Source organism: Giraffa tippelskirchi, chromosome 10 (genome assembly GCF_054371585.1).
Source record: "Giraffa tippelskirchi isolate mGirTip1 chromosome 10, T2T-mGirTip1v1.2.pri, whole genome shotgun sequence".
NCBI lineage: Eukaryota > Metazoa > Chordata > Mammalia > Artiodactyla > Giraffidae > Giraffa > Giraffa tippelskirchi.
The window spans coordinates 22,611,292-22,621,079 of record NC_137284.1 but is presented as its reverse complement, the minus strand read 5'-3'; positions in this window follow the sequence as shown (position 1 = coordinate 22,621,079).

Genomic DNA, 9,788 nt, shown 5'->3' with positions numbered 1-9,788 from the left:
GGTTATGTGACGAATTGTACCTTAAGAATTGACACGCGCCTTCTCTGGTTGGGGTTCTTAAAGGATCATCATAATATCTATTTCCTGCATGTTTACTATGTGCCAGGCATCACCCTACACATTTTAAAGGCATTACCTCTACAAGCTACTATGACAAGGTCACTGAGGCTACCAGAGATTCAAGCAGCAAGTCCAGGGTCACATTGCGAGTTTATGCAAGGACTTAACCCATGTCTGTACCCATTTATTACCCATCTGCCTCCAGATGCATGCCCAGCAGCTCTAGGAGAACGAGGCACATCATTTCATGGTAATCTGAATGTTTATAAACTCACCCCTTTTGAATACATTTTGTTCGAACAACCAAGTACAGCTAAGGGCAGATTTTCTTTCATTTATTTAATTTTTATTGGAGTATAGTTGATCTCCAATGTTGTGTTAGTTTCAGGTATATAGCAAAGTGTGTCAGTTATACATATGCATTGTTGTTCAGTCACTAAGTCATGTCCAATTCTTTCATTCCTTCCAGTGAATATTCAGCCATGACACCTTGACTACAGCCTTATAAGAAAACCCATCTAAGCCATTCCTAGACTCCTGAACCCACAGAAACTAAGAGATAATAAATTCACACTGTTTGAAGACACTAAGTTTGCAATGATATTGTCATGCAGCAGTAGATAACCAACACAGCTACATAACCCACTGGTCTTCATAAATGTCTTCTTCCAGTTTATCTTATTATTGTTCACTGGTTTTATAGGCATTCATAGAAACAAACATCACTGGGACATGGAAACCCCAAAGGGTTTCATGGGAGAATCACTCTCCATTTTTAAAGCTGGAAGCAACTTTAAAGATGCCAGATAGTAGAGTGGACAAAGTTACCTGCCCAGCACGAAATTTCTTCCTCAAACTGCCTCCTGAATTTCCTCTTAAGGAATTACTGGGTGGAGCCCAGCGGACTGTAACTGGGGTTCCAAACCCATATCGAGTAAGAGTGGGCTTGTCATCCAGTCTAAACCAACCTCCCTGGAATCTGATATTCATTTCATCCTTGCGGTAGCATTCTTACTACTCTGTCCCCAGCGCAAGACTGTTGCTGGGGTTCCTGCTTCCCAGCCTCTGGAAAAGCCATGGCACTTGCTGGAGTTCAAGCCTGATTTTCAGTCATCTGCTGATTCTGCACATCTTCCCTATCCTTCCAAGAAATTTCCTTTTTCTGCAAGTTGCTGATCACACCTGTGACTGTAATCAGCGATCAAACAAAAGACCCTTACCAAATCACAGAGTGAAACTCAGAGCCAAGGTTTCCCAGTTTCCAGACCAGTTAGTTCCCTGTTCCCTGGGCCTGGTGAAATTCAGCCAAAGGCTGAATAGAAGAGGCCTTAAGAAATCCTTGGGCTTCCCTGGTAGTTCAGCTGGTAAAGAATCTGCCTGCGATGTGTGAAACCTAGGTTCAATCCCTGGGTTGGGAAGATCCCCTGGAGAAGGGAATGGCAACTCACTTCAGGATTCTTGCCTGGAGAATTTCATGGACAGAGGAGCCTGGTAGGCAACAGTCCACAGGGGCACAAAGAGTTGGACACAACTGAGCGACTACACTTTCACTTTAAGAAACGCTTATCTCACCAGAAAACGCAAGCAATTCACGTATGTTCAAATGAATGCAACATGCTGTTCAAAATACCTAGAAGGGTAGTAATAGTATGAAGAAGAGATGCAACTAACCCAGGGAATTAGAGCAACAGAATTTGCTGCAGAAAAAAACAAAAATTGTTCAAGCCCAGCTTAAGCAAGTTTCCTCAGCCTTGTCCTTTTCAAGCGATTAGTGTTTCTGCAGATAAAGGATAAAGAGATTTTCAGAATTTAAGCAAATAAGCTGCCTGAGCAATCCTATTAATTATACAGAAGAGTGTGGGTTGACTGCAGATTCTTTACTGTATTTACCACTGACTGGTAGTTTTTAAATCTTGAGAACCTAAAATAAGAGATAAGCTGGAAAGAAAATTGTCATTATTCTAGGTTGAAAAAAAAAGTATCAACCTTTTAATCAATTTATAGAGAGTGATTTTATATCTCAATGTTCTGTTGAGGGCATTCAGGTCAATTACTTGCTCAGTTGGATCAGTAACTAAATTAGATTTGTTGTGATTGTCAACAATTTGTAGAAAAGTAGGTAGGGAATATATTATCAGTATCCTTCAACAGTCAGATAATTAACTACATTTCTGAGAGATTTCAAGAGAATCTTCCATATTCCATGAGTTAAGTTCAGAGTCTAAACTGCCCTGTATAATCTGATTTTTATTTTAAAAGCATTATTCTAGCTCAATCTTAGGTTTCATCCCCCTCCAAAAAAGCATTTATTCAATTTTTACCATATGCTCAGCATTGTTATGGTAAAACAATGCCAATTATCCTACTTTTGATAATAAAATATCCTCTGTGACTCTTCTAAAAGTTTATCCTGCATAAATTTTTTATTTTAGTTACTACTAATTAAAGTCTTTCTAAAATGATAATATAGCTTTCCAGGTTCCTAAACAGAGTACTTTGAATATAACTAAAACTTTTCATGTTTCAGAAGTTCATGAGCATTATTTTATCAAATTCAAATTCAACAAATCATTTTGGGCATCTATAATACGGTAAATGTCCCCAAGGGCTATCAAATACATGGCTATCAAATATATATATCAAATATATGTCTGTACCTTCCTAAAATTAATGGCTACAGAATAATTATGCTTTTCAAGTTCTGTTTTTCTGGTTCTCTTTCTCCAACTTTGATATCAGCTTCAACTTGCCTGTTGCTTCTAACTTCATGATTAATGAATCTCTCTCCTAACCCAGTAAAATGGAAGGATTCCAGGGGAGCTGATGTCACCCCACTCACCTTTATAAACCAAATCAATATAGAGGGATGGATAAAGATGTGGTACATATATACAATGGAATATTACTCAGCCATCAAAAAGAATGAAACAATGCCATTTGCAGCAACATGGATGAACTCAGAGTGTCATACTGAGTGATGTAAGTCAGACAGAGAAGGAGAAATATCACATGACATCCCTTATATGTGGAATCTAAAAAGAAATGATGCAAATGAACTAATTTACAAAACAGAAAGAGATTCACAGACTTAGAAAATGAACTTATGGTTGCCAGGGGGAAGGGATGGTTAGGGAGTTTGAAATGGTCATGTATACACTGCTATATTTAAAATGGATAACCAACAAGCACCTACTATATAGCACATGGAACTCAGCTCAATGTTATGAGGCAGTCTGGATGGGAGGGGAGTTTGGGGCAGAATGGACACATGTATATGTATGGCTGAGTCCCTTCATTGGTCACCTGAAACTATCACAACATTGTTAACTGGCTATACTTCAATACAAAATAAAAAGTTAAAAAATAAATAAGCCAAGTCAATAGATTCCTAACTACTTACAGAGCTCTATTTCTCTCCTGTGGGGTAAAGTCCATGAGCTTCATCAGATGTTTCTCTTTCCAAACAGTGGTCCTTTCCACTATCGATACAAATCGAAAATTGATACTAGGAATCTGGGACATGATGGAGTGCCAGGAATGCTGAATATAAATTATATACCTAGATTCATGATCAAAATCCAATACTTAGACAATAAGGGCATTTCTACATGGAGATATTCTGAGAAATAGTACATGTCTTAGATATACTAGGGGAAAGGGAGGGGACTAGATAAATAAAAGGAATCATTTTTATTAGAGCATCTACTAGTATTACCTACTCCAAAACAGTATTACGGGGTGGTTACTATTGGCCCCATTTACAAATGAGAAAGCAAATATGTAGTTTTTCAGAAAGCATAGCTCCAATTCCACAGTAAGTGTGCAAAGCCAGCATGCATGTGCAGATCAGCCTGGCAACAAAGCTATTCTGATGCCAGGGCCCCACGTCCCAGCGCTCCATCACACTAAAGCTGTCACATGTTTTCAGACTGTGGTGGAACAGGCTGATTCCAGATTGTTCACGACAAATGAGAACAGAGCCAGGAACATTACTCTCAAAGCATGACAGCTATTTCTATTTTAGGCTCCCTACCTATAGTGATTAATGCTGTATCAAGTTGCTTAAGCCAAAACACCATTTCATAAAAACCCCTTCATGTAATGGCTATGCTTTTGAGTTCACCAAAAGAGGAGTGCTTGGCTCCTTGGACTGACTGGTTGGTGCCAGCCCTGATTCTCCATTTCACCCTTTCAAACCTTCATTCTCCCAGCTCCTTCTACAATGGTGCAAGGTCTAATTCCTGTAACAACAACAACAACAAATATATATGTGTGTGTGTGTGTGTGTGTGTGTGTGTGTGTATCCCTTATTGAGGTTCTGCTTCTCTGATTTAACCCTGACTATAAAACACTATGCAGCACATTTGAAAGGAAATGGGGTCGGGGGAGTTTCAGAGGTGACCAAGGGCTGTCTAGTGTCCAGTGTGCAGAGAATAGGATGTGCCAGTATGTTGGCACTTTATAAGCTGTGGGTCGTTTTGGTTGCCAAGATTTTCGTAACTGCAAATCCAGGAGCTAAAGCATTTTTATGTCAACGTGCCCTTTACAGATGTACTGCGTGTAACTTAGTCACTGTGCATCCACTGCAGCATCTGACCCGGCTCAGTTATGATGCCAGGAGACTTTGCATCCGAGATCTCACCTGCCTCAGCTCAGTCAGACAGAAAATACGTGGCTTGCTCTGACCCCCTAATTAAAACACATAACTGTGCAGGCCTGGTTTCCTCTTGTATCATTAGAGGTATAAGCCCAAGGAAATGATTTCTGAGGTCCCTTAGAAATAAATTTTGAAAGCATGTTATGAAAAGCAAATTTAAAGTCACTAGCAATTCCTAGCACATAAGCAGAAACTGCACTCAACCAAAATAAGTTTGTCAAATATATGGGAAAGAGATAATCCTAGAGAGAAAAGGAGCCACTTAATGAAACCACTAATCCTCAGACCTGAAAATACATGGTCTTCCCTCCTGGCTAATACCACATAAAGCAGATTGAGAATTTGTTGCTGCTGTTATTACATGAAGCTCTCATTTCCAATGAAACTCATCTTACAGGTTGAAAGTCTGTTCGTTTTCCTGTTGGTATTATTATTTGATTTTGCCTATCAGTTCTACATATTTCTGGTCTGCTCTGTGGCATTATTTGAGACGACCTATGTGATCCAGAGCAACAGTTACATATCTGAGGGAAATGGATAGACCTCTCTTAATAAGCAGCTTTCTGAATGGAATATTCTCAACATAGAGCCTGAGGATCTCAGGGTTGAAAAGGACCTTAGAAATCATCTCATCAGGGCTTCTCACACTTCCAGCTCAGACCCTAAGTCTGAGCGCCCTATCCCCAAAACTGGTGCCAGCTTGGCTATATCAGAAACTCAGAAGCAGCTTTTACAAATTCTTAGATTCCCATCTTCAAGAGATGAGTCTGGGATTTTTTTTTTTTTTCATTTTTATTGGAGTTAGTTTCTACTACACAGAAAAGTGAATCAGCTATATGTTTGCATATAGTCCCTCCTTTTTGTATTTCCCTCCCATTTAGGTCACCACAGAGCACAGTAGAGTTCCCTGTGCTGTAGATTAGGTTCTCATAAGTTATTAATTTTATACATAGTAGCAATAGTACCAATCCCAATCTTCCCTTTCCCCCTCGGTACCCATACATTTGTTCTCTATGTCTGTGTCTCTGGAATTTTCTTTTTCTTAAGCTTGCCAGCTAATTCAAATTTGTTGCTAGGTTTGAGAATAACTCTCTGGAAGGACCATCATTCGGCATTTAAATTGTCATTATAGAACTTCTGGTGCTTATCAAGACAGAGTGAGCCCATTATAGCCTCTCTCTCCCAGTGATTATAACTAAAACCTCCAAAGAGAACACAATACAAACTAGCTGAGGACCCTGAAAAATGAACAGTAGCACGTAGATTGAGAAGTAAGTCAAAATCTGAAGAGCAACTGGTATGGCAGTGAGATTACTTGGTTTTTCTTTCCTGTATCTCTTGGCTTTGATTCAAGGATGGGTTAAGTCCTGCAACTGTCCACCAGGTATAGACTGCAACAAAAAATCAAAAAGAAACCCTCTTTTCTAACCAGAGGATCAGGAAAGTGGGCTTGTCAAGCAAAGGAGATGGGAGAGAATCCCTTTTTCTTTCTCTTTCCCTCCCAGACCTCAATGCCAGCCACAGCCCTAAAGCTTCACTGTCATGATGGTGGCTGCAGAAGTGTGGGCACCTTAAACTCCAACAACCATCTCTCGGTTTACACAAAATTGGGCAAGGAAGTCCCAATGGTCTGAAGAGTGTGGGAGGATTCCTGTTATTTTTCTCTCTTCTTTCTCTTCATGTTGCCTAGGAAACACCACAGGTGCTCAGAAAGAACATGGGCTAAAATTCTGGGAGAAACAGTGGGTTTCTAGCCAGAAGACCACCAAAAAGGACCCTTGGGAGCCAGAGAGAGTCCGGGAAAGTCCAAGGATGAGAAAGATGGAGAAGAAATCCATTAGTTCTGAATATGAACTATTACCAGTCTCAGACGCACTCCTGGGTTACACATTGTATAACACAGACCCAAAGAATAATGGAAAAGATTTTGAAAACTAAATTATGATATAAATCACTGCCCAAGGAACAGGTAAACACCTGAATGGTGTATGTGTTGGGCAGACACACGAAGCACAGCAAAAGCTTTGAAAACTGAACTGACATTGAAACCACCACTCTCAGAAGGCAAAACACAGCTTGGGGTATGAGCCGAACCAGGTACGTTGCCTACTAAAATAAACAAACAAAAATTAATGTTCCCCAGAGGATTTTAATACAACCCAGAGTCTCACAACATAATATTCAAAATTCCAAAATACAATTCAAAATAACTTGACTAACAAAAAAAGCAGCAAATAAAAGAGAAAATCTGCCTAATTCTCAAAGGAAAAGAGCGTCAACAGATGCCAAACCCAAGACAATCCAGGTGTCGGAATTATAAAGATTTTAAAGTGATGATTATAACCATGATCCATGAAGTTGGACACTCTTGAAATGAATGGAAATATAGCTGTTTTCACCAGAAAAACAGAAATTATAAAGAAGAACAAAGTTGAAATTTTAGACCCTTAAAGTACAGCTTCTGAAACAGAGAAAATTCACTGGATGGGCTCAATAACACAAACAAAAATTAACATTCTCCAGAGATTTTAGAGGTACCCAGAATCAATAGAGAGATCAGAAATAGACCCATACAAATATGGTCAATTTAACTCAATACAATTTTTTTATAAAGGTGCAAAAAAGTTTTAATGGAGAAAGGATAGTCATTTCAGCAAGTAGTGATGGAACAGTTAGACACCAATACCCACAAGAGTCAACCTCAAGATACACCCTATGCCATATACAAAAATAAACTCAATATGGATAATATGCCCAAATATAAAGTATAAACCTATCAAACATCTTGAAGGAACCATAGGAGAAAATTTTTGTTATTTTGAGTCAGGAAAAGTTCTTAAATACAACCCCCAAAACATCCATAAGTAACAAAAGACATTATTGTTAACTTGGACTCCATCAAAATGAAAAATACGGAATCACGAAAGGCTTTTGAGACAAAAAAGTCTTTCCCCCATGGCTCAGCAATAAAGAATTCACCTGCAATGCAGGAGACAAGGGTTTGATCCATGGGTTGGGAAGATCCCCTGGAAGAGGAAATGACAACCCACTCTAGTATTCTTGCCTGGACAGTCCCATGGACAGAGGAGCTACAGTCTATGGTGTTACAAAGAGTTGGACACGATTGAGCAGCTGAGCACACGCACACACATTCATAAAAGGCTTTAAAATGTTTTTAAAATGAAAAGAACATCACAGACTGGGCAAAAATATTTGAAAATCACATAACTGATAAAGAACTTGTATCCAGAACATATAAAGAACTCTCAAAACTCAACAATAAGAAAATAATCCAATTTTTTAAATAGGCAAAAGATTTGAACAGTTTACCAAAGAAAATATATGGATGGCACATGAAAAGATTTTCAACATCATTATTCACTGAGGAAATGCAAATTAAAATCACGTATTAGAATAACTGATTAAAATACCATTATTAGAATGACTAAAATTTTTAAATCAAGAAATTGATCACACCAAATGCTAGTAAGGATGTAAAATCTGGAGTTCTTACTTATTGCTGATGGGAATGCAAAATCATACAGACACTTTGGGAAACAACTGGGCAGTTTCTTATAAAATTAAATATGGACTTACTTTATGACCAGAAATTCTCCTTGGTTTATTTTTTCCAAAAAATGAAAAGTTACATTCAGACAAAAACCTATATGCTGCTAATGTTTGTAGTATTAGTAGTTTATTCATTCTAAACTGGAAACAACCCAAATATTCTTGAAATTTATCCTAACTGGTGTTCTCTGAGATTCCTAGATCTGTGGTTTGGTGTCTGACATTAATTTTAGGAAATTCTTAGTTATTATTGCTTCAAATATATTTTTTCTGTTCCTTTCTCTCTTCTGGTACATTATATCTTCTGTAGTTATCCCACAGTTCTTGGATATTCTGTTCCAGCTTTTTTCCATCTTTTTCCTCTTTGCTTTAGTTTTGGAAATTTCTGTTAGCATGTTCCCATGCTCACTGATTCTTTCCTCAGTTGTGTCCAGTCTACTAATGAGCCCATTAAAGGCATTCTTCATTTCTATTTTGGTATTTTTGATTTCTAGCATTTCTTCTTGATTCTTTCTTGGGATTTCTGTCTCTGGATTTCCACCTATCTGTTCTTGCATGTTGTCTACTTTTATCATTAAAACTTTTAGCACATTAATCATGTGTGCTCAGTCACTTTTGTCACATCCTAACGTTTGCAACCCTATGGACTGTAACCCCACCAGGCTTTTCTGTCCATGGAATTCTCCAGGCAGTAATACTGGAGTGGGTTATAATGCTCTCCTCCAGGGGGGATCTTCCCAATCCAGGGGTTGAACCTGCATCTCCTGTATTGCAGGCAGATTCTTTACCACTGAGCCACTGAGCCATAGTTGTTTTAAATTCCTGGACTGACAGTTCTAACATTCTTGCCATATCTAAGTTTGGCTCTCTCTCCTCAAACTCTGTTTGTTGCCTATTGATATACCTTGTAATTTTTGTTGAAAGCTGGATATGATGTACTAAGTAAAAGAAACCTAGTAATCATTCTCATGAAGGTCACTACTTGTAGGTTTCTGTTCCAATAAATTGTGATTCTCTGTATCCACCTATCTCTCTCTTCAATTTCAGGGGCAGTAGTCTTTCCTGTGATCTCAATTCTCTGATGAATATAAGAAAAGTTGTTGATTTTCAGTTTGTTCAGCTTTTAAATTGTTATTAGGATGGAGACATGACTTCCAAGCTCCTTACATGCCATACTGGAAAACAGAAGTCACTTAGATATTCTTCAACTGGTGAATGGAGGGACAATGTGGTAGATCTATACAACGGAGTACTACTCAACAATAAAAAGGAACAAACCTTGGATGAGTCAACAATATGGATGAATCTCAAATATACTATGCTGAGTGAAAGAAACATGTTCCAAAAGGCTGGATATTGTATAATTTCATTTACATGGCATTCTGGGAAAGTCCCAGGCTTCCCTAATAGCTCAGTTGGTAAAGAATCCAACTGTAATACAGGAGACCCCGGTTCAATCCCTGGGTTGGGAAGATCCCTTGGAGAAGAGAAAGGCTACCCA